The 26,135-nt window shown below is 43.4% G+C and overlaps 1 protein-coding gene across 2 annotated transcripts in view; it reads right to left on the bottom strand.

Moving 5' to 3' along the window:
* OSBPL2 (oxysterol binding protein like 2) overlaps positions 1–20,720 on the bottom strand; it is a 64,965-nt gene extending 44,245 nt beyond the window's left edge. The window contains exons 1-2 of one of the 2 annotated variants that reach the window (XM_033153690.1): positions 20,636–20,720; positions 5,731–5,830 (exon numbers count right to left, since the gene is read on the bottom strand). The gene's annotated coding sequence lies outside the window, so the exon portion shown is untranslated. Of the gene's footprint in view, positions 1–5,730; positions 5,831–20,122; positions 20,241–20,635 lie in introns of those variants that run through there. The other variant, XM_033153691.1, reaches the window with a different exon arrangement.
* Between the last annotated feature and the right edge of the window lie 5,415 nt (positions 20,721–26,135).

Here is a 26,135-nt window from a genome sequence, read left to right as displayed (position 1 = left end):
ACTGAATGAATGGAACTACATTTCTTGGACACTATTATCTCCCTAATCCTGTAAAACAGGGGTGACACCTCTGGTGGAGTTCATGATGTGCTCCTTCTGGGGTAGTTTGTCCACCTTTGGTCCCTATCCTGCACTCGGCTCTCACCTGTGGCTCCAAGAAGCTGTCAGCATGCAACAGTGGTCACATGCCAGGATCGGCTTCAACTGGCCGGGTAAACCAGGTGAGGGTGGCCAATGGGTCTCAAATCCTCAGTGAGTTACGGACTTCCCCTGCATGTGTAGACAGGCTCAAGTGGATTGAGCAGATGAGACAAATAGTGGGTCCAACAGTCAAGATGGTGGTTTCTGTTGGAGATTCATTCCCCGTGTGCAGTCATGGGATTGTTGTCTATCACATGACGGTTTGTGTTTTGATTCCACAGGAATGGGATGTGACAAAGACAGGATGTTTGTCTTACTGTGTTCCCTGAAGTAGGACTATTGTCCTTTGTTCTTTCTCTTTGCTACCTGATGATAGAGAGAGGGAGCCATGTTGAAGTGCTCCGTGTGTGTTTATATGTAAATAAAGTAGATTAGACAAGATGCTGAGTTGCTGAGTTCTGTTACGCAACTGTGGATCCCTAAATGTGCTGATGTCTTCTGGCATCAGTTGCTGTGATGTTCAGGCTGAGGAATACTTTTGAAGCTCCCAAATGATCGTCCAGGAGGGAGGCAACATGCCAGTCAGGCATGTGTCTCTGCCAAGCTCCTACTCATGTGTAGGACATCCTGACATAGGTTACGGGCCCAGGGATCGGGGCCACAGACCCAGTCCCAGCAGAGGAAGAACCGGGGGCTGTTTTCCCGATTGGAGTCTTGTGGAAGCGGCAGCGTGAAGAAGCCTCTTCGGAAACAGTGAGTAAACTGGCTGCCTGAAAGATGCCAATAGATGGGTCCGACATGTGGGTTGAGACGTCACGAAGCAGGGAGCATAAATTCTTCCTGTGGTATGGAGGCATGTACAGAGTACTAAGGCCTCATACTAAACCGATTTTACTCACTAGGGATGTTGAGTGCAGTGCAGAATGAAAAGGAAATCTGTGTGTTTTCCTAGGCAACCCCATTGCTGGAGACTTAGATAGTAAGTCTGTTGCTGTTATAAACTTCTGACTAGTCTTGGCATGCTGCAGAAGGAAGTGAGGGGCAGATCGGGCTCAACAACATAAGAAGGTAGCTCTGATCCTAAATCTCCTCTGCCTTGCGGGATAATCTTCAGGAGAAGAAAAGGCTAAGGAGTACACCCAACACAAATCTGTTGTGGCGTTCCTAAGACAGTTGGATGGTGCCTTGCTTGCCTCTTTCCAGCAACTCCTACAGCTAAGCTGGTACCAAACATACTCCTCTGCTTTTCTTTGAACCACATCAGCAAGGCTGAGAGGAGTCTTGTCATCTGGGCAGCCCAGAACCTCCAAAAACACTGACCAGGCATGTGCTCTGGGGAGGTCACTTCAGTGCAGCTAAAATAGCAGTACGACTTCACCCAAAAAGGCGCATTCTATTGCCTTTCAAGACAAATGGATGCCAACAACAACCTACACTTACTCCGCCTGTAGCTAGAAGGAAATGTTGAGCCTCAAGCCCATTCCCAAATTTTCCTCAGGGCAAACCTCCTGACCAAGCAATGTTCCACACCAATATTTTTGGAAAGCTTGTTTCCTAGGATACTTAAAGAACAGTTTGAGCAGATCAATACATATATTCTTAAGTTTTCTCCTTACAGCTCCCATAAAAAAATCAAAATGTAGCTTTTTAACTCATGACAGCTTCTCTTACTATAAAAATTGATTTATGGAATTAGGTTACCAACTGCATTCATCTAACACAGCCTTCCCCAAGCTGGTGCCCTCTGGAACTCTGGCCAGCACAGCCGTAAAATAGCATGGAACATGCACAAGGTACAATTTTAAATCAAATGCTCAATTCAATATACAGTATAGGCTGTGACAATACCAAAAGCAGCATGGTTAAACCAAAATATAGTTCTAGTTGATAAGTAAAGCTTTTTCCTTTGCTGAACTGTTGCCCGTATAATAATATATTTTGCATCCAAAATGTGCCTTGAGAAACTACACTAAATGAGCAAGAGCCTGTAAACAAGCAATATACTTTGTTGTCTATATATGCAACAGAAAAAAGGATGAAAATCTAAGATGCCAGTTGGAAACAGAGACACAGCTACATTTCTTGTGAAACATTCTATCATTAAGATTTGAAAACATTCTAAACCTTTCAAGTATAGTCTGTGATTTCCAGTTTCATGTTTGTTTGTTTTTTAAAAAAACACAAAACACAAAACCCTGAAAGTGTATGTTCTGCACTACTGATGCAGACTATTATGTTTCACCACCACTGTTGTACCTACAACTATCTGATATGAAGCAGCAAACAGGAATAACGCAATCCATAAAATTAATCATTCCTCCACGTTTCAAGCACTGGGAGACACTGTAATACTTCGTGTAAATTTGTGGGGGCTGGGGAAAGCACCCATTCTCCAAATATGTAATAAGATTTGAATACAGCCCTAGTATTAAAATCAATTTCAAATACAATAGAGACCCAGACTGGAAAAAAATATCCACTTAAAAAGCTTATTGAAAAGGGGAGTCTTCAATAGGCACCAAGACAACAGCTGTCTGATGTGCAATGGTAGGAAGCTCTAAAAGGTCACCTGCTGCCACAGTAAGCAAGATTCCTACTTCATACAGAATGGACCTCCTGATGAGATGGTATCTACAGGGTGCCCTCTCCTGCAAAGGACAATGATCAGCTGGGTATATAAGGGGTGAGACAATCTTTTAGGTATTCTGGTCCCAAGCTACAAAGGACTCTGTACACCAGTACCAGAACCTTAAACGTAGCCTACTAGCTAACTGGCAGCAAGTGCAGCATTTTCAGCAGTAGAATAACATTATGGTGATGACTGATCATTGGGCAGCCTAAGTTGCTGCATTCTACACAAGCTGTAGCTTCTGAGCCAACCTTAGGGGCAACCCCACAAAGAGTGCATTGTAGTAATCCAACATGAAGCTTACCACAGACAATCAAGCTATCCTGGTCCAGAAACAGTTGCAGCTATCTTACCTGCCAAAGCTGGAAAAAGGCACTCCTAGCTACTGAAGTCACCTGAACTTCTAGTTAGAGAGATGGATCCGGGAGCAACCCAACTATGAGCACACTCCTTCAGGAGTTGCATGACCCCATACAAAACAGGCAATTTCTCATTGTTCCTGTAGCCCCCTGAAAAGCTGCTCTACAAGTTGAGGGATCCTCCAGAACAACATATGAAGTGGTGCTAGGGTATGCAGGAATGAGAAGGGAAAACTGGCAAAAAATCGTTTCCCCTTCCTCTGGTGGGAGGCACCAATTGATCAGAGACCATTCTGTTCACAGAAGGGCATGTCTGGATCCAATCCCTTATGAATTGATTGGGGGGGTTTTAATCACACGTTTCCATATGACCAATCATACTGAATGGGTGGGGAAACTATTTTGGTTGAGATGCTACCCACATATGCCACATCTTATAAGAGGGTTTTTTTCCTGAATGAGAAAGAAGAGGAAATGTCTCTTCTAAGGCAATTTCTGCCAGCCATGGTTTTAATGTACCTACATTAAGAACAAACAATGGCTGTGTACGTTTCAACTGGTAAAGTATGGTCTTTTTTTAACCAACTAACTAAATATTGAACCCTAATTATTCTGCTTCATTAACTTTTTTACACAATGTGTACAAATTTTGACATCAGCTTCCAGTTAACCAGTGTACAGTGGACGCTCGGGTTGCGAATGTGATCCGTGTAGGAGGCACATTTGCAACCCGCAGCGTTTGCAACCTGCAGCACTGTGTCTGCACATGCGCAGGTCGCAATTTGGTGCTTCTGTGCATGCGCGAGCGCAGAAACCCGGAAGTAAACCCGTTCCGGTACTTCCGGGTTTGGCGAGGTCTGACTGTACTCAAAATTCAAAACAACTGCCCTGAGACATTTTATATTCATTTGCCTTTGAACATTTCTAGCAAAAACAGAGGGGGGGAGTGAAAAGAGAATCACACCCCTTAAAAAAGCCTCTTCTTCATACCTTTCACTATGCAAACACAACTAAATTATCTACTAGTTCATTTAAAGCAGCCTGGGTAGGCTAATTCACTTAACAGTACAGTACATACAGCATTTACAAAAATAAAGAGGAAGGCTTTCAGAAGTTCTGCCAGAATTTCTAGCTCTGGAAAATAGGTATATTACCCAGAAAGATTACACCAGTTGGATACAATACAGTGGTACCTCGGGTTAAGAACTTAATTCGTTCTGGAGGTCGGTTCTTAACCTGAAACTGTTCTTAACCTGAGGTACCACTTTAGCTAATGGGGCCTTCCACTTCTGCTGCGCTGCCGCCACACGATTTCTGTTCTCATCCTGAAGCAAAGTTCTTAACCTGAGGTACTATTTCTGGGTTAGCGGAGTTGTAACCTGAAGCGTCTGTAACCTGAAGCATCTGTAACCCAAGGTACCACTGCATTGGATACAATATAAACACTTGCCCACAAATTACATCCTGGGCAATCCAACATGACCACCAATCTGTCTTTATGGATTTTTCTACTTTAGGGAAACTTGCTATGAACACAGTTTACCTTTGTATGCTTTATTTGGGTTTATTTCACTGTACCTACATAAGGGATTTTCTTTGTTTTAGTTACAGTGCAATAAATTTCCCAAGAGATATATAGGTCAAAGTTTCAGAAGTCTAATGTTTGACATTCTCACATTATGATTAATTTAAAGCTATGATTAATTAACAATTACCGGTAACTCTTAATCATTATAGTTCAGATACCTGTCAAACACTGATACTTAAAAAGAGGAATATTTTCAACAAAAGCCCCAAAACATTACCTAATTCATTTGTCAGATCAATTCAAGCTTTGGGTCAGTAGTCTTATCAACTACCTTAAAATGTTAAAGACACTAATAATCGTGTAATGAGTCTTCTATCAAGTCACCTACCTACATCAGTTGCTGAAATAATAAATTCAACAGATGGTAACTCAAATACAATACAGTACAGGGGAATAGTGTTTGTATGAGGTATGCTATTCTTTACACTGCAATGTAGTCGAAGCAAAAAACGAAGTATGATTGATACTTGGCCAATAAATTATTCCTTATTCCTTATATGAAAAGTTTTTTCCTCATCTCACCATGATCCCCAACCAACAATAAAATTCCCTTGGTTTCCCAATTGTATGAACACTAGTACAGTTACTTCCACCTATTTGCAATAATAAAAGTTGATGGGGTAAAATGGCCTCTTGGGTCCCAAAACAGAAGCACATTGGTCAAGTTTACATCATCATTCCAGACTACATAAGTGTCTCTCTCCTTACTCCTGCTCTCTTCCCTTCCCTCCAGGCCTTTGTCCTGGCTTATTTTCCTGCTCTGGTAACTTGAGTTGAGCCAGAATTCCCTGTTTCAAACAAATGGAGGGCTCTGGCTTGATAAAAGCCAGAATCTTCTCACCAAAGCCAGAGCACAATGGAAGGAGGCAAAGGCAGAGAGGCCTAATTCTCATTCTCAACTTTATAAACTAGTAACAGCTGGGTAAAAATACAAGTTCGTGCCCACTAGATAACACTGCTCAAAAATTAAACAGCTTAGTTAATACAATGGACATGTATAATAGGAATCTTACCTGTCAAATTAAATTTCACTGTAACATTGATTATATGATGGACCTGTAGACAGTCATTTATACTGAAATACTTCACACCTTTTGCTCAAGCTGTGAGTACCTAAAAATAAAAAGATTGGTATAATTTTTAAATGGTATTAGAGATTGCATTTCCCCTCACTACAAAGCCAAAGTTACCGTATCTGAGACCGTTTACCTGCTCTTAAGGTGATAATGGCAATTTCCTAGCCACAGAAGTGGGCCAGGAGACAGTTTCAGTATTTGCCCCTTCCAATAAGTTCTTATTTACAAATAATGTATGTTGCTTACATGAACTGACTGACAGTACTGAAGGGTAATCAAGAATCACCACTTCCTCACTAGTACTTTGCCTAACTGTAAGCCCACTGGGTACCTGCATGCCCCAATTCTTCCATCCTACCGGTAATTTGATCTTCTAAGTTCTGGAATTACTACAGCAGAACAGTACCTATGGAAACTTCCTCACTGTAGTTTCTTGACACAAGAAGGCTTAACAGTGCAAGCTTTTAGAATCTGTGTTTCACTCTGCCCAGTGCTTAACACAACAAAGAAAAGCTAAAAATTAAGGAAGTGATTGCATGCTGCTATATCAACCAATATTTTTAACCATACCCATGAGCCCAATATGCCATATTTAGTGTCTTAATATGATTAATTATTATTTGTCTTTAAAAATGGAGCCAGAGAATAAGCCAGCCCTCTTGTGACATCTCTTCTGCTTCTATGATGATAAATTTTGCAGTTTACAATGAAACCAGGCTATCATCCAAATATAGTTAAGACTGAAATGATAATGTGAGAGAAGCAGAGTCAATTGAATGGCTATTAAGGATTAGAAATTAAAATATATGCTGAATGCAAAATTTATATTCTGGTTGCTTACAAAACAGACACAATTGGGCTAATCCCAAATATTTCACTAAACTATCAGCAACATATATGCACTAATTTTCTCCCACTGCTTCAATTCACATAAGAAGTTTTTAAAAGAAACTTTATTAATTTTCTTAAGTAAAACATAATGCAAACAACATCAAACATACTGATACAAAAGGGAGAGAAAAGGAAAACTATAATGGTTAAGAAGGGAATAAAAGGGGGAAGAATACATTAATTCATAAGAAACTTGTGTTGATCCAAACACCCAACATAGGAAAGTCACTTTTTTACATTTTTTTACATAATTTAAGATTCAAATTATGAATAAAAAGGAAAGTCCCCAATATGTTTCTTTGTGGTAAAAAAAAATGAGATACACATACATTAAAAACCTACTTTGCAGACAGTGCTAAAGACTCAACTTCCTAACTTCTGTTTTAGGATGCTTGGATATCCACCATATCAAATTTCTTTCCAGGTTTGGGGTGCTCTCTGATGGCCCTTTTGCATTTATTTAAAGATTTTTTTAAAAAGACTGCTGATGTGGGAAAGGGTCCAGCAACAATGGGCTTTTTTATGTAAGTAGAATGGCTCAAGGGCAGAGTGCCATAAATTACAGCCTGATTTGCCAACAACAGGAGGCCCTGAAAAGATGCTAATCTGCCTGCACCAAGCAAAGCTTGAGTCTAATTGGCTGCCTTCTAGAGCTGACCCCAATTCATACAACCACCAAGGAAGTACTAGAGAGGGAAATGTTCCAGGTCAGAGATAGAGTAACTCTGCAGTGTTTTGCACACAGTGGAAAAAGCCAATGCTATATCAGACAACAACACTAGCTTACATATCTGGCTGATTTTATACCAATTGTGAAAGAGCCAGGATTATTAAACTGTCCATTGATGTAATCACCACTACAAATAAGTATTTGTATCGAAGTATTTTCTTCAAACGAAGTATAGGTTCAGTATGTTGGGTTGCATTTAACTAAGTTCTACACAGAGTAGACCAAGTAAAATTAAAGAACCTAAGTTAGGCATGTTCATTAACTTCCATGGGTCTACTCTTGAGTAGGACTAGCAGAGAATACAACCCAATATCTGTTATTTATCATATCAGTACCATGCCCTTTCCCAAAGGAACTCAGGGCAGTGTTGTCAGGGAACCATGTTTCTCTGTCATTTTAAACATGCCTCTAGCAGCTCGACGCAAAATGAACTCCATTTTGTCTATGAATGTATGATAGGCTGACTTTTAGATACCCAGGGTAAGAAAGAAGTACACACACCTTGGTTATCCCCTCCAGTAATATGGATTATGAAGGCATAAGACATAAGAGCCCTGGAATATACAGGTGCCTTCCTCCCTGCCTAGGTCTTAATGCAATCAGATCATACAGGCACATCCATTTACCAACAATTGATCTAGAGTCCAGACTTAGGAAAATCTCAATGCATAGGAAACTGGAAAACCTACTAGGAAACAGATTAACACCCATTAAACTTAGGAACAACCAGTGTTAGAAACTCAGATATCTGGGTGACTGTGGTTGATTATCAGTTAAACATCTGGTTAGTTCAGATTACAACCTTCAGCTACCCCATGTGCCCCAGGAACAACACATCAGGTATTTTTCTAAGTCTAGTATTTGGTCAGGGCTACTTCCCATTCCAAAATGCAACAAGGATTCAACTTTTATTCAGGGTAGACCCATTGAAATTAGCAGCCATGGCTAACTTAGGTCGACTAACTTCAGTGTGCCTACTCTGAGTAAAAGTTAGTTGAACTTGAGTATGACTGCATATCCCAACCTAACATTAATGCTAAGTAACTGGCATCAGCATGGAATGTCACAAAAACAAGCCCTTGAAAACAACCTTACAGTGCAGATGTGCTGATGCCCTTGCAAAGATAAGAAAGATAAATTACAAGCAGCAACCCTGAAACAAATATCAAGAGGTTTTAGTGTAAGCAGGACCAATGAAAAAAGTGCAAATGAGCCAATGCATGACAATATCAGTAGAGGACACTGAACAGCAAAATTAAGGTATACCGTATATACGTGAGTATAAGCCGACTTTTTCAGCCCATTTTTTGGGCTGAAAAAGCCGCCCTCGGCTTATACTCAGGTGAAGCGGGCGGCTGCAAAGGGACAAGCGGCAAGAAAGGGATCCTTTCTTGCTGCTTGTCTCCCCTGCCCTGCCGATCCCCCATCTGTGCATGCTCTCTGATCCCTCGTCCTGTGCCTGCTCTGTGCGAGGATCGCCTCCTCCTCCTCCTCCCGTCCCTTCTCCCCGAAGGGGAACAGAGGTAGCTACGGGGGCAGCGGGAGCAGGATAAGTATCGAGCAGGCGCGCGAGCCGGCTCAGCCCCAGAGAGCCTGTTGCTTTTGCCCCCATCCCATCCCAGCTCAGTCCGCCATAGAAACTGCCCACCCTGAAACTACCCACCCCTGAAACCTTCCCAGAATCTGCTCCCTTAATTCCTCCCTGAATATGCCCCCTCCCCGAGCCCTCCCTGTAAAGAGACCCTTTCTTTCCAAGCCTTCCCTCTTAACCCCTGCCCATCCCAGCTCTGCCCACTGTAGAAACTGCGCTGAGACTCTATGATCCTGTGCCTGCTCTACCCCTGCCCATCCCAGCTCTGCCCACTAGAAACTGCGCTGAGACTCTATGATCCTGTGCCTGCTCTACCCCTGCCCATCCCAGCTCTGCCCACTGTAGAAACTGCGCTGAGACTCTATGATCCTGTGCCTGCTCTACCCCTGCCCATCCCAGCTCTGCCCACTAGAAACTGCGCTGAGACTCTATGATCCTGTGCCTGCTCTACCCCTACCCATCCCAGCTCTGCCCACTGTAGAAACTGCGCTGAGACTCTATGATCCCGTGCCTGCTCTACCCCTGCCCATCCCAGCTCTGCCCACTGTAGAAACTGCGCTGAGACTCTATGATCCTGTGCCTGCTCTGCGCAACGCATCGGGGAGGGAAAAGTGGGGAGAAAGTGCTCCTCGATGCTTTTCCTCTCCTATGCCTTGCACAGAGCAGTCACTGCTCTGTGCGAGGATCGCCTCCTCCTCCTCCTCCCGTCCCTTCTCCCCGAAGGGGAACAGAGGTAGCGACGGGGGCAGCGGGAGCAGGAGGAGAAGTATCGAGCAGGCGCGGCTCAGCCCCAGAGAGCCTGTTGCTTTTGCCCCCATCCCATCCCAGCTCAGTCCACCATAGAAACTGCCCACCCTGAAACTATCAACCCCTGAAACCTTCCCAGAACCTGCTCCCTTAATTCCTCCCTGAATATGCCCCCTCCCCCTGAGCCCTCCCTGTAAAGAGACCCTTTCTTTCCAAGCCTTCCCTCTTAACCCCTTCCCCCATCCCAGCTCTGCCCACCCTAGAAACTACCCACCCTGAAACTTTCCCAGAATATGCCCCCTTGCCCTTGATGCCCTCCCTAAATATGCCCCAACCACCCCTGAAACATTCCCAGAATCAACCCCCTTCCCCCTTAATCCATTCCAGAATCTCCCCCCTTAATATGCCCCCTCCCCCTGAGCCCTCCCTGTAAAGAGACCCTTTCTTTCCAAGCCTTCCCTCTTAACCCCTGCCCATCCCAGCTCTGCCCACCCTAGAAACTGCCCACCCTGAAACTTTCCCAGAATATGCCCCCTTGCCTCTCATGCCCTCCCTAAATATGCCCCACCCACCCTGAAACCTACCCAGAATCTGCCCCCTTCCCCCTTAATCCATTCCAGAATATTCCCCTTGCCCCCTGAAATGTACCCACAATATGCCCCCTTACCCCCTGAGCCCTCCCTGTAAGAGACCCTTTCTTTCCAAGCCTTTTATTGGTATTTATTTTTATTTTTGAAATTTACCAGTAGCTGCTGCATTTCCCACCCTCGGCTTATACTTAAGTCAATAAGTTTTCCCAGTTTTTTGTGGTCAAATTAGGTGCCTCGGCTTATATTTGCGTCGGCTTATACTCGCGTATATACGGTATTCATTACTACATTTGGTGGCAAATTACAAGCATGTGGCACATACCAAAAGACACACACACCACTCTTTTTATACTTTTCATAATCATTCTTGCCTCTCAGAATTATAGGAAGAGCTATGCCTCCTCAGAGTATAAAACATATATAGGGGTTCAAGATACAGATCAGTTCCACCATTGTGATCAACTAACCTTCTGTTGCATTGAAATAACCCTTTCCCCCTAACCTACTTGAGACAATCTCAGGTTGATTGATTGTGGGTGAAAGGAAAGAAAGAGAATTTTTTACAAGGTGTGTAATAATCTAGAGAAGTCATAGAGACACTTGCAGTAGCATAAATATGTGCATTGCTAAGGACCCAGTACTGTAATTCTAAGGCTTGTAATCTAAGGCATACTGTACTATGATGTGGGCTGGAAAAATAGCCATTTTATAAGTTCATTAGGAACAATGAATGGATACCAATTATAAATACAATATTAGGCAAGGTTGGCAGTAAGTTGTATTAAATGATTTTCATCTGATTATCCCTACTAAGTATGTGACAGAATAAATGTATAGCACTGTTTTGTAAATAGGAATGAGAAAAATAAAAATGGGAAGTCAATAGCAATCACTAATTCTTTCCCCACCCACTTAAATTTAAACAACACAAGGGAAATACATGCTATTGTCTTTTAATTTTTTTAAGTATTTGAATAAAAATGTCCACATAAGATAACATTTAAACCACATTAAGTATGTTTTAATTTCCCCCTTCAAATACTGTATTTCAAGTCAAACACTTGTGTTGTATTAGGACCAAAATAAAAACAGGGAATACTTTCAATGTTGTTTTCTAAATACAAATAAAACAGACATGTTAAATTAGGAAAGCAGGTAGTTTTCCAATGTAAGTAAACAAACAAAGCTGTTTGACAGAGGAACAAACTACCTTAGAACATGGTGGACTCTCTGTTATTGGTGCTTTTTAAATAGACATTGGATGGCCAGCAAGGAGGGATTTTTCAACTGTGGTTCCTGCATTTCAAGGGGTTGGAAAAGACTCTACAATTCTATGAATCTATTATTTCCCTAAGAAATTAGTCTAATTTTTATTTTTCATTTCAAAATTTTCAAGAAAGCACCACTAAAGCCATCTTCCTTTAAAAATGAATACAACCTACTTCTGCCCAAATATGCAGTTCAATGCTGGAAAAATCATACATATGAATTAAACATAATGAGTACACTTCTACAATAGCTCTTCTGCTTAATATATATGTGTTTGCACATCCTTAAACTCAGGCTCTGCTAAGTATACAGATTGCCCAAGAGAAGCAGCCACGTAAAATTAGCCCCATCAGTAAGAAATAGGCAGAATGATGGAGATACCAGAAAAAGCCTCTCTGAAGTGAGGTTTATACAGATATACTGTAAAACTTGATGAGCTTTTCAAGCAATTTCCACACACACACCCCCAGCACAGATTACGCAGAAATCCTCCCATAAAAATTTAACTGCTCGGGTGTCCTTACTTTTCATTCCTCCTGATTTTAGTTATGCATACCAATTATCTTCTCTTTTTTATTATAAGCTGTTCTTTGTATATATGGTCCTTGATAATATGTAATATTTTATTGCTTTATTAATTTGGGGTTCGGGAGGAATTGTACAGAAATTTACAAATATATAATATTGCATAGATTTGTTAAATTACACAGTGACCTTCCCAAAAGATATGCCAGGTTGTTCGGTTTCGCCCCTACACCTCTGAGGCGGGGAGGGTTCACACTATAGAAGATGAGATGTTCTCAGTTGCAACAATATTCCATACATCAGGGGTTGGCAAAGTTTTTGTGGCTTGGGACAGTTCACGGTCCCACAGACGCTGGAGAGTGTGTGAGTGTGTGCATGCGCGAATGCACGCACATGTGCAAACACTATTTCCGATGCTCCTTCTGGCATGGAGGAGGCGTACGCAGCTTCCCATTGGCTGCAGGAGCTTGCTGCAGCCAATGGGAAGTCGGCGAGCATCGCGAAAGGCGGTCCCCGCTCTGCTCCACGCCGGTTTAGCACGGGGCACAGAAGCTGACTAAGCGGACAGTGGGGGTCCCTGAGTGGCCAGTGAGCTTAGGTTGTCGACCCCTGCCATACATCAATATAAAATACTTTGAGAAGGCTGGGATTTGGCAGTAATAACTAAATCTAACACATTATTTGCACAATTGCTTCTTCTCATCATATGCCAAGCTTCAGATGATACATCAAAGCAAGTTACACTATACATACAGGTGATACTCAAAAAATTAGAATATCGTGGAAAAGTTCATTTATTTCAGGAATTCAACTTAAAAGGTGAAACTAACATATGAGATAGACTCATGACATGCACAGCGAGAGATGTCAAGCCTTTATTTTTCATAATTGTGATGACTGTGGCGTACAACTGATGAAAACCCCAAATTCACAATCTCAAAAAATTAGAATATTGTGAAAAGGTGCAGTAGCTACTCAATCCATAACACCTGCAAAGGGTTCCTGAGCCTTTAAATGGTCTCCGTTTGGGTCAGTAGGAATCACAATCACGGGAAAGGCTGCTGATCTGACAGCTGTGCAGAAAACCATCACTGAAACCCTCCATAAGGAAGGAAAGCCTCAAAAGGTAATTGCAGAAGAAGTTGGATGTTCCCAAAGTGCTGTATCAAAGCACATTAATGGAACGTTATGCGGAAGGGGAAAATGTGGAAGAAAAAGGTGCACAAGCAGCAGGGATGACCGCAGCCTGGAGAGGATTGTCAGGAAAGGACCATTCAAACGTGTTGGGGACTTTCACAAGGCGTGGACTGAGGCTGGAATTAGTGCATCCAGAGCCACCACACACAGATGGATCCTGGAGATGGGCTTCAGATGTCGTATTCCTCTTGTCAAGCCACTCCTGAACAAGAAACAACATCAGAAGCGTCTTACCTGGGCTACAGAAAAAAAGAACTGATCTGTTGCTCAGTGGTCTCAAGTCCTCTTTTCTGATGAGAGCAACTTTTGCCTCTCGTTTGGAAACCAAGGACCCAGAGTCTGGAGGAAGAATGGGGAGGCACACAATGCCAGATGCTTGAAGTCCAGTGTGAAGTTTCCACAGTCTGTGTTGATTTGGGGAGCCATGTCATCTGCTGGTGTTGGTCCACTGTGCTTTATTAAGTCCAGGGTCAACGCAGCCGTCTACCAGGAGATTTTGGAGCATTTCATGCTTCCTTCCGCAGATGAGCTTTATGGGGATGCTGACTTCATTTTCCAGCCGGACTTGGCACCCGCCCAAACTGCCAAAAGTACCAAAACCTGGTTCAATGCCCATGGGATTACTGTGCTTGATTGGCCAGCAAACTCACCCGACCTGAACCCCATAGAGAATCTATGGGGCATTGTCAAGAGAAAGATGAGAGATATGAGACCGAGCAATGCAGAAGAGCTGAAGGCCGCTACTGAAGCATCCTGGTCTTCCATAACACCTCAGCAGTGCCACAGCCTGAAAGCATCCATGCCACGCCGCACTGCGACAGTAATTGATGCAAAAGGGGCCCAAACCAAGTACTGAGTACATATGCATGCTTCTACTTTTCAGAGGTCCACTATTGTTCTATTTGCAATCCTTGTTTTGATGATTTCATTTAATATTCTAATTTTCTGAGATTGTGAATTTGGGGTTTTCATCAGCTGTACGCCACAAGCATCACGATTATGACAAATAAAGGCTTGACATCTCTCGCTTTGCATGTCATGAGTCTATCTCATATGTTAGTTTCACCTTTTAAGTTGAATTCCTGAAATAAATGAACTTTTCCACAATATTCTAATTTTTTGAGTATCACCTGTGCATTCTGCATTGCCCAGGAAGCCCACCATAAGAGTATTCATATTAGCTCCACAGACATACTATATACTTTGGCCATATTAACTTTCAAAAGAATTCAGAATGCCTAACTGCTGTCTAAAACAACTGAGTTCTGCAATTGACACTGCACTGCAAAATACAATGTGTTGCTTGTCAACATAAAATATCTCACGTCATCTCCACATCTAACCCTTTTAACTGTAAAACTCATTCATAGTCACAAACACACTGACTGCATTAAGTGTTATGCAAATGAGTCTTGGGGTCCCTTGTTCTCTACTTCCCACTTCTCCTGCAGCATAACCAGTGTCAGAAACTCAGATATGTAAGCTAGGTGCCAAATGACTCCTTAAACCAAGGTTACAGTCACCAAAATGGAATGTCTAGTTTCCATTTGAGGGCAAGACAGCTCTAAAGTCTTATTTTTCAAATGATGGACTGACTGTGATTGATTATCAGTTACGCATCTGGCTACTTCAGATGACAACCTTAAGCTACTTAAGAACTTTGAGAACTTACAAGAAGAAAAGTCACTTTATCCAGGGACCATCCACATATACATTGGCCTATTCCTACCTATTTTTCTTATTGGTGACATGGACTATTTCTTATTGGTGACATGGACTATAGCATAGGAATATTCTTCACAACTGAGACCAGGGTTTATGTGGTTTATGAAACTGGCTTGTTTCAATAAATCAAAGTTAGGATTAAGCACATTTAATTTTGGATGTTATACTACACTGTGGTTAACTGAAAACAGAACCATAAGTTTCCAGCCTCATCCTCATAGCTGCACTAGAGGAGACCAGAACAAGGAGCTGATGAGCCCATGGCTCATTCAGCAGGCCACTGTAAATTAAAATATGTTATATTCATGACACTGACGTGACTAAGAGGGCAATTTGCATAGAATCACCCATGTGAAACAACAGCTAATCTAGGATTTGAACCCAGGCTCTAACTCAACACTGTCCAGGGATACCTTATCTTTCACATGGTCATGCAATACACAGTAATGGAAGTCTTGCATCTGTTATACAAACACCTGTTTTCCCACACATGTAGTTTTGATCGCTTCTAATTATGGGAAGCCAATGTAATTCACACAGCCTTAAATTAAGCTAGTGTAAAGTACACCAGATCCATACATGGTTCAGGAGCAAGGCTACTGCTGGCAGAGCCAATCTAGTCCTGGCAGAGGGAATACAAGCCTTTCAAATAGAGTTTGACCTATACCACACTTTTTGTCAGTGCAAGTTCCACTGGGCTGGTAGGTCACATGACTGAGATGAACCAGGTCAGGAACCAGCACAAGTTCCCTCAGCCCAGTCTCCCACACAACACCATAGTTGTCAACTTTTCCCTTTTCTTGCAAGGAATCCTATTCAGAATAAGGGAATTTCCCTTAAAAGGGGGGGGAAAGTTGACAGCTATGCACAACACCCATTTTGCAAAGACCAGTGTAAATTCTACCAGTCTCAGCTCAGCCAACATAGCCAGGGTTGGGGACTTATACCAGCTGAGCTACAGTAGGTACCTGCTGGCTAAGCTGGAGATTCAACACATCCTAACTCACTCAACCTAGCGGATCTAGAGTAGCACCCTAAAGCAGTAGAAATAGGGGTGCATAATAGCCATTAACACAATCTATGGAGTCCATTCACATTTCCCTTTACTGCATATCTACAAAGATTATCATTGCTTGTATACTTTGCAACAGAGGTGGTACATATAGTTTCAGTAAAGGTAAAGTTAAAGGACCCCTGACAGTTAAGTCCAGTCGCATCTCACTTTACTGGCCAAGGGAGCTGATGTTTGTCCGCAGACAGTTTTTCCGGGTCATGTGGCCAGCATGACTAAGCCAGTTCTGGCAAAACCAGAGCAGCACACAGAAACACTGTTTACCTTCCTGCCGTGCTTTTGAACTGCTAGGTTGGCAGGAGATGGGACCGAGCAACACCCCGTCGCGGGGATTCGTTCCAGTAAGAGGTGTTAAATATTCAACCCACTGGATTTTAGTAGGGTCAACAAATCACAGCAGATGGTTTTTCTCCCACTTCTAAATTCCAGGGTAGATTACCCCATTTGTAGGACCCACCATAAAACCCTTCCTTTACATACTCTTTTCTCCATTTAGGAAGATGAGCATCCATTTAGGAAGATGAGTATCTTCCAAGACAAGGAGCATGTGATATATTAGGGTTTCTACTTTCATACCACATGAAAGCAGCCTCCTGTCTTATCTAAAATGTGGATCTGTCCTTCATATCTTCAGTGAATAGAAGATCCAGATAATAAAGTTAAAGTCTAATCTCTAAACTAGGGACAAAGCAATTGTTCTATACTTTAAGACGGAACAAAACCAATCTGAAATATCAAGTGCATTCAGGATAATAGCCCTCTCTTTGATTTTCACCACCTTACCTATCTCTAAACTGGTGACTTCAAAACCAAATCTCACCATTTGATATTTTCAAATCTTCACATTTTCAAATATTTAGTTACAATTCAGATTGGAGGTGGAAGCAGAAGGCATAATTTTCCTATTTCACCATCACTACAAGAAGTACTGGTAAACATATCCATCGCTGCCAATGTGTGTGTACTGGTTTAAAATCCTCAATTATGCCAGAAATATAGATGGCAACTACATTCACATGTTCCAAATAGTCTCACAAACTGCAGCAGGAATGTTACAGGTACCGGTAGGTAGCCGTGTTGGTCTGCCATAGTCAAAACAAAACAAAACAAAAAAATTCCTTCCAGTAGCACCTTAGAGACCAACTAAGTTAGTTCTTGGTATGAGCTTTCGTGTGCATGCACACTTCTGCAGCAGGAATGGTCAGCTATGCAATAAGGAACAAGATCTCCAAATAGAAGGTCATTTCTGCTAATATGCAAGATAGTCTCACTAGAGCCAGAGGCAGTCTCCAAGTTAGAAGGGACAAGGGACTTGCCACACCCCAAGGTACAAGGAAGTTAATTATCTTAGTGTATCTCCAGTCTAAAGTGAATTAGTCAAAGGGACAGGGCAGCAGATGTTATAAACAAATCTGGAGGTCTATTATCCCCAACAGTGCTATAGGCCATTCCCCAGGCTAAAGTCTCTCTACCCAGTTCTCTTCAGAGGAAGGAAATGGTTTCTGTTGTCACTGATACATCAAGTTACACCCTGGAGTAGGCCGAGGCAAGTTGTCAGCAACAAACGGAAGGGCAACAAACCTAACCCCAGGGATGACTCCTGCCTCCAGGCAAGATAGTCTGACTATTAAACCCTTAATGATTTGGGGCCACAGTTGTTTTTCTAAAGTAGTCTTCACTCATTCAAACCTGCTCACCAATAAGATCAGTTTGGTTGGTGGGCGCAAAAGATAGGGCTTTCTTGGTGGTGGCCTGGCAATTGTGGAACTCACTTACTTTTGCAATTCTACACATTTAGTGCAAACCTTAAAGCATGCCCAGAAAACTCATATTCCAGACTGCCTTTAACAGTTACAGGTAGGTAGCCGTGTTGGTCTGCCATAGTCAAAACAAAATAAAATTAAAAAATTCCTTCCAGTAGCACCTTAGAAATCAACTAAGTTAGTTCTTGGTATGAGCTTTCGTGTAAGTGTGCACGCACACGAAAGCTCATACCAAGAACTAACTTAGTTGGTCTCTAAAGTGCTACTGGAAGGAATTTTTTATTTTATTTTGTTTTGCCTTTAACAGTGTTTATGCTACTGATTCTTGATGCTCCATGCTTCTTCACAATTTTGCCTTCTTATGCTTTTGATACTTTAAATGTATCCTAATATATCTCATATCATTGTTGTATGCCACATTGTGAGGGTTATGCACTAAAATACTAAATACTTCCAATAAATGAATGTTGATGTCTATCCCCACAGCACTGGTAGCAAATTAGGTCCCACACTTACAGACAGGGATGTTCCCCTCCTTGACCTGTAATGAACTACATAAAAGATGTGAAAGATTTGCTATTCTCCTTTCTCTGCTTTCTTCCTTGCATTGGGAAAGGTGCAATTCTTCCTCTAAGAAAAAATGTCACATCTTAAATATCCAAGTTCCAGAGGTGAAATTTCAGTTTTGATGACAATTAGAATCTGTTCACCACCTCAGTCTAGTGAATATAAAACCATCAGAGAAATATAGCCAGACATTCATGAAGGGGTTCCTCTATCCCCAGAAAGAAGGATGAATAGCAGGGTGCATTCAGGCTTATGATGAGATACCACATCCACAAACTTCAAAGATTACATTGGGTTCCCTTTGCCTAAGGCAGTGTTCTCAAATCTGAAACCCCAGCTGTTGTTGGACTACAATTCCCGTCATCCCTAGCAGCACCAGTGGTCAGGGTTGATGGAAGTTGTAGTCCAACAACAGCTGGAGATCCAAGTTTGAGAAACATTGTCCTAAAGTAAATGGAGCAATGCAAACCAAGAACATTGAGGAGGTTTTAAGTCACAGCTGGGGAACACGATGCGCAGGGGCTGATTGTTATCATGCAGGCCTCTCTATCCAGTTGTCAAAACTCTAACAGGCCACACCACTCCACCAGTACTACTTCATAACTCCTTCATTGTTTTTGTCTGGTTAGAATGTGTCCTAGAACTCTTATCATGTTTCTCGATTGCCTGGATAGAGGACAGAGGGGCGTGTGTGCATGTGTAGAAACTGACTGTAGAAAGGTAAAATGTAAATTCATCGCTTCACCAACTTTTGCCTCTGGCACTGACAGAGCATATGTGCACCCCCCACCCCAGACTGCCCAGATGAGAATGCAGCCCTCCATCTAAAAAAGGTTCCTTACCACTGCCAAAAGGCCAAATCATGCACTCAGCACCAGGATTATCAGCTGAGCTGAAAAAATAATTCAAAAACACAACCAGCCTCTCATGATGACTCCAGGGAGTTGGCACCTATGGCCCATAGCAGTCTTGCGACTAGAACTACCTTATCTGCAGAAATCAGCAGGTGAAGTTTTTCGATATGTAGAGATCAGCATCTACAGAGGTACTAATAAATGTCTGCAGATCAAGGGGTTGTTCTGAGCACAGGAGCAGGAACCCCAGCAACGCACACACAAATAAGGAAGTTGGCAACCCAACTCAAAAGCAGAGAAGTGGAAATCAGATGTAGAAATGCTTGCTTGGACTTGCGGGAATGCAGGGGGGGGGCGGTGCTGAAATGTCAATGGATATGTGTGTCTGCAAAGCGAGTTTGAACCCTTCAACAACACAGTGGCCTTATGAGGGGGCAAAAAAACCCTCCTTCCTCCAGAGAACGGATCAACCTAGGAGTGAGCAGGAGAGGCAAACAGGAACATAAGAAACTGCTTTACAACGAGACAGACCACTGGCCCATCTCAGCCCAGCCCAGGAATGCCAGCTAGGCCCCACGACCATGGGTGCCCAGGGCCATGGGTGCCATGCCAGGATTTCTGTTGGGGTGGACAGGCTTTTGCGGGGGGGGGTTAAAGTATTTTTATTGATTCTTGCTGATAGGGGGCCTCTGAAATTTGGGGGGGGCGGCCCATTCATGGGGAATTTTGCATGTGCTCGGGCACCCAGGAAGTTGGCACCTATGTCACAGCTCACACGGACTGGCAGCAGCAGCAGCAGCCACCTTACCTGCAAGCGCTGGGCCCCGAACCTGGGTCCTCCTGCATGCAAAGCAGATGCTCTGCCGCTGAGCTGCAGCCCGACAGGGAAGCTGCCTTGCACCAAGTCAGGCTAGCGCTGGCCCTCGGTACAGTCCACGACGAAGCCGGATCGTGTCCCCCCCCCACCCCCACCCCCAGCCCTATCAGGGACTGAGGCGCTAGGGACCGAGCCCGGGGCGCACCACTGGGTGCGTGGCACTTGCCCCGGCCCTCCGAAACGAGCCTGACGGGTCCGAAAAGGAAGGGGCCTGTTCCTCCCTCAGGGTGGGCCTGTGAGGGAGGAGGGCAAAGCTTCGACGCTCTCCTCCTCCTCCTCACAAGTAGCTCCCCAGGCTCCCTCCCTCTCCTCAGGCGGGCCGGGAGAAGGGTTTTTTGGCCCTCCCGCCACCCTCGCCCCGCTGTGGCGCTCCAGCTGTTTCCCTCAGTGCCAGGCGAGGTGAGGGACCAGAAGGACGGCGACAACGGTTAAGCGGTTGGTTACCTGGCACTGGCGTCTCGCGGCGCGCGCTCGCTTCCTCAGGAGACCCTGACGAGACCCGGTTGACACCAAGGCGGAAGTGGGACCCTCTTAGTCGTCGTCGTCGTCGTCGTCGTCGTTTTCACCCCCTTCTCTTCTTCTCCCCCCTCCCTCGCTATCTCCCTCGCCTTCAACCCCGCCCTCAACCCTCTTTGACAGGCAACCGGGGAGCTTCCAATCGAGCCCCGCCAAAGGGCCGTGACGACATTAAGCCCGCCCCGTGTTCGTCTCCTCCCGAAAGCCCACCAATAGGCCGCAGGGGGAGGGAGCGGCCTTATGCTAATGAGAGAGGGAGGAGAGAGCGGCTCCGCAGACACATAGGCATGGTCTCTCTCTGGGGCGTAGGGGGCTTCGGCCAATGGCGTGCTCAGTACGGGGCGTGGCCACGCAAATAAATAAATAAATAAATAAGGCGAGAGAGGGATGCCTTGCGAAGCATCCTGAGCGCTGCGTGGGGGCTGGCCAGGCATGATGCTTTGTACATGCCTAGTATGTTGCACGGGGGTCTTTGCACGGCATGGGGTGGGGTGCTTGGCTTGCATAGCCAGGGAAGGTTCAGAGAAGGTCCGTCGAAAGGGTCAAGGGCAGGCATAGGCAACCTTCGGCTCTCCAGATGTTTTGGACTACAATTCCCATCATCCCTGACCACTGGTCCTGTTAGCTAGGGATCATGGGAGTTGTAGGCCAAAACATCTGGAGAGCCGAAGATTGCCTATGCCTGGTCAAGGGGATGGAGCGACTCCCCTACGAAGGAAATCGGCATGATGTAGCCTGGGGGAGGGGGGAAGGCGCAGCATGGTAGATGTTTTCGAAATCATGCATGGCATAGAGAAAGTGGACAGAGGAAAGTTACCCTGCACCCTCCTCTCTCATTTTATTATTTATTATTTATTTCGACCATTTATATGCCGCTCGTAGTTAAGCAAAACCCTTAAGCGGTTTACAACAACACAGGTTAAAACATCTCAAGTAAACAGCAAATACCAAAACAAAAAGGAGAGAATTTTTCTACGTTCTGTAAAACTTGGCTAAACAGAACACCCTCGTCAGTAACAAAATAAACATTGCCACATAAAAATCAGCTGAATTTTTTTATTTTTTTTTAAAAAAAATGCAAGAGCTCATGTAACAGAAGAGCTCATGGGCAGACAAGCCAAGTACTGTAAACTGAATGTTGTAAGATTCAGGACATACGAAAGAAGGTGCAGAGTTAAACTGTGGAACTCCTTCCCGCAGGAGGCAATGATAGCCACCGACTTGGATGGCTTTAAAAGGGAGACAAATCCACGGAGCAGAGGGCTGCCAATGGCTAGTAGCCATGCACGGCTATGCTCTGCCTCCAGCAATGTTTCTGAATGCCAGTTGCTGGAAACCCCTGGAAGGGAGAGGGGTCTTGCACTCATGTTCTGCTCACTGGTTTCCCACAGCCCCCACACCCCAAGAACAAGATGCTGGACTAGATCAGCCACTGGCCTGATCCAGCAGCCTATTCTTACGTTATGTTCACTCACTCCTTTTCCTTCTTCTTTTTTTGCATTGCATGTGTGCTTGGAAGCAAAGCCTGCTCTTTTTTTTTATTCTGATCAACTCCCCCAAGTTTGCAAAGGGTTGCAGCCTTAACAGTGCACGGCTGTAATCCTAATTCTGGCGACTCAGCAGTAAGCCCTGTTGGTTTCAATGGAACTTACACCTAGGTAAATTAACCTAGGAAACTCAAAATGAGCTGGACAATTGGTCCATCTAGCTCAGTATTGTCTACACTGACTGGCAGAGTCTTTCCCTTCCCAGCCCTACCTGGAGATGCCACGGATGGTATCTTTTCCTTGGGCATGCAAATCAGATTCTATTACCCTTCCCCAAGCAGAGTTAGGGTCACAATCTAAGGCTACGGTATGTACCGGTATGTATGTTCGAAAGTAAACACCATTGAGGAGGGCTCACTCCCAGACAAGACTGTAGTGCTAACCCTACTTACTTGGTTACAGGTAGGTAGCCGTGTTGGTCTGCCATTGTTAAAACAAAATAAAAAATTAAAAAAATCCTTCCAGTAGCACCTTAGAGACCAACTAAGTTTGTTCTTGGTATGAGCTTTAGAAGTGTGCATGCACACGAAAGCTCATACCAAGAACAAACTTAGTTGGTCTCTAAGGTGCTACTGGAAGGATTTTTTTATTTTTTGTTTTGTTTTGTTCCTACTTACTTGGGAGTATGCTCCAGTGAATTCAATAGGCTTACTTTTGAGGAGACACAATTTGGAATTGCACTGTGCATGCATGCAATTGCTGTCTTAACAGCACAACTGTGTGCATGTCTGCTCAGAAGTAGGTCCTTACTCTCAGGTCAAGTGTGCATAGGATTGCAGCCAAACCTTTATCGTAGCTTAGAAGTCTTAATATTCCAACCCTGAAAACAAAAGCAGTAGCAGTAGGGCTTATTTCTGAGTACACATAATCAGGAGGGTGGTTCTCTCTGTAAATGCAGAAAGTACCTCTTCATACAACAGGTAGACTTGCAATGTTTGCGTTCATTTCTTGCAGAGCTCACAGTGCAAATTTGGCCTCGCTGGATGAATAGCTATAATCATAGCCTTGCCCTATGCATGTATGTTCAGAGGTGAGCCATACAATTTTCAAAGGCTCTTCCTTGCTGTTACTTGCTGGCAGGTAGGTATGTATAGGTTAGCAGTCCCAGACAATGAGTAAACCCCCCCCCATCCCCATCCCATTGAACACTGTGGAACTTGCTTCTGAGTAAATATTTACAGCATTGGGCTGCAAACGGTTCTAGATACATGCAGGTGTCTAATCTATTACCATATATTTAAGTTTCATATTCTACCCAAGTTCCTGATGATAGTTATCAAAGCAAATACTAAACAATTCACTCTTTTTAAAAATAAAAATAAATCCAAAACTATACAGATCCTGCGTACAGTCAAGGAATGCTGACTCACAGCCTGTAACTGCCATGTGATCATTATTATTATTTATTATTTTTTGAATTCATACACCGCCCTATACCCAGAGGGGTCTCAGAGCGGTTCGCAGAACAAAATCAAAAAATATACATATAATAAAATATATAATCAAATATTATATATATATATATATATATATATATATATATATATATATATATATATATAATCAAATATATAATCAAATATATAATCAAAATAAAAACAACAACCCAATAACCCACCCCCCAAAAAACCCCACGTTTTAAAAGGGAATGTGATTTACTTATGAAGAGAAGTGTGTGTGTGGTGTGTGGGTGGGTGTGTGGGTGTGTGGGTGTGTAGATATAGATATATATAACAACAGCACTTTGTTATAGTCATTGTATGACTCACACTGTCTGTTGGCTTGGCATAGCTCTTTACATCTCGAGGATTCTGTTGATTCATTACAAGACACCTCACGCCTTCATTATGCAATGTTAACTCCACAAGCTGACAGCGCTTTGCTGTCCATTCTATGCCAGGCAATAAACTGTAACGGGATGCAAGAGCTTTTGCAATTCAAGAGGAAGATTCATCGACACAAATCACAGCCAGATGGGCGGGGTATCATTCATAAATTATTATTATTATTATTATTATTATTATTATTATTATTATTATTATTATTATTATTAAAATCAGATGGGGGCAACTTTTGTCAGCCTGAAAGCCAGTTCCCTTCCAGGGAAGCTTCCGAGAGCCATATGCCAGCTGTGGGCGGGGCCAGATGCAAAAGTGGGTGGAGCCACAGATGCAGCTCTTACCTTTGTACAGTAGGCAAATTTCTGCAGGCAACCCTTCTCTAACCTGCGTCCTGGCAACCGAGAGTCATCATCACAATTTTAGGATGCGTTCCAGCCATGCAAAAACATTCAGGGTGCAAAGGAAACTCAATGAGGGGCTGCATTTGGCCCACCCAAATGCTCTAAATTGAAAAATAAATCCTCTAGAACAGCCTTTTGGATTCCTAGATGTTGGACTACAACTCCCACCATCCTGACCAGGATGGTCAGGGATAATGGGAATTGTAGTCCAACGATATATGGAGACCCAAGGTTGAGAGAGGCTGCTCTAGAATAGGTAGTGGGAGGGTTAAGACTGAAAGGATGACCGTACAGACGTGGCGGTTCCCTCCTTTCTGCAGCAAATGTGATCAAACATAGATGGAAGAGCCACCTTTCTCCACAGAGCCTAGGTCCAAAGGTAGCAAATAAGTTGCATTGCAGGCTGAAACTATTACAGCTATCCATTCTAGCAAGAAAAATCCCATGCAATGGAAGCTGAAATCCACTGAAAGCATGCTCAGAACAGGCACTGGCATTGACAACAGGATGCTTTCAATGCCAATACATATTTTTAAAAGGTGGAGGGGGGGGGGAATGGAAGTTCCAAATTCCTGATGAGGTTTGAACTTAATTCAGTTCCGAAGCCATTTTGTGCCTTTCGGTATTTCTAAAGTAGAGAATATCCTATATTCCCTGTGCTCAAATCAATTAAAAAAAGAAAATAGTTAATTGTCAGGAGGGAAGGCTGCCTTAAGTGGTTGCTTTTCCATATTGTTTCACACAGGTTTTTTTATATCCTAAATGCAACAGTTTTGCCTTGTTTCTCACAAGACAGGAGTGTGCGTTTTCCTCTGTGGTGTTAATTTGCATGGCATTTGCCATGTGTAATCTCTTCCACTACATGCATGCATAGTTTTTGTGTGCAGAAGGACACAAGAAGAGCATTCTGGATTAGGCCAATGGCCCATCGAGCCCATCATCCCATTCTAACTGTGGCCAGCCAGTTGTCGTCTGTGGGACCAAGTACAAGAGCCCTCTCTCCACCTCCAGTTTCAGCTGCAACCGGTATTCCGAAACTCTGGACATTGTGGGCCCTACTGAAATCAATGGCTTACTTTCAGGGAATCTTATAAACCGGGTTACTCTTTCCTAGATCCCCCTTGTTTTTAACAAGAAATATTTCTCAATGATAGGGCTGCACCTAGACACATCAAAGAAGCGTTTCAGTTTAAAGCGCCGTCAATTTAAACGGGGAAAACAGGTAGAGAAAAACAGGACCCCACATCGCCATCTGCTGGCGCAATGTTATATCGCACACACAACGCATATAAATCACTTTTTCTTTATCAGGGCAGCTGAGTTCATGGTGTAATACACTTGCAGAATTACTGAATAGTGTGACATTTCCCTTTTCCTGGCTTTTCTTTTGATTCTACACTGCTCCGGCAAGCAGCAGAAGTGCGGGGGGGGGTCCACGACAATGGCACCATTTTTAATTCATTCACTGTACACACAATAACACAAGTCCCTGCCCAGATGAACTTACAATCTAATCGTAGGGAAGGGAAGAACAGCAGAGGAATAAAAGGGACAGAGAGACAAAGGTCACAAAATATGTTTGTAAATTCATCTTATACTTACTTTATCATCATTAAGAGGGAAATCGTCTCTCTCCGCC

The sequence above is a fragment of the Lacerta agilis genome, chromosome 6 (assembly GCF_009819535.1).
Source record: "Lacerta agilis isolate rLacAgi1 chromosome 6, rLacAgi1.pri, whole genome shotgun sequence".
Classification (NCBI taxonomy): Eukaryota; Metazoa; Chordata; class Lepidosauria; order Squamata; family Lacertidae; genus Lacerta; species Lacerta agilis.
Note: the sequence above shows the minus strand (reverse complement) of the source record. Positions and strands in the feature narration are given on the sequence as shown.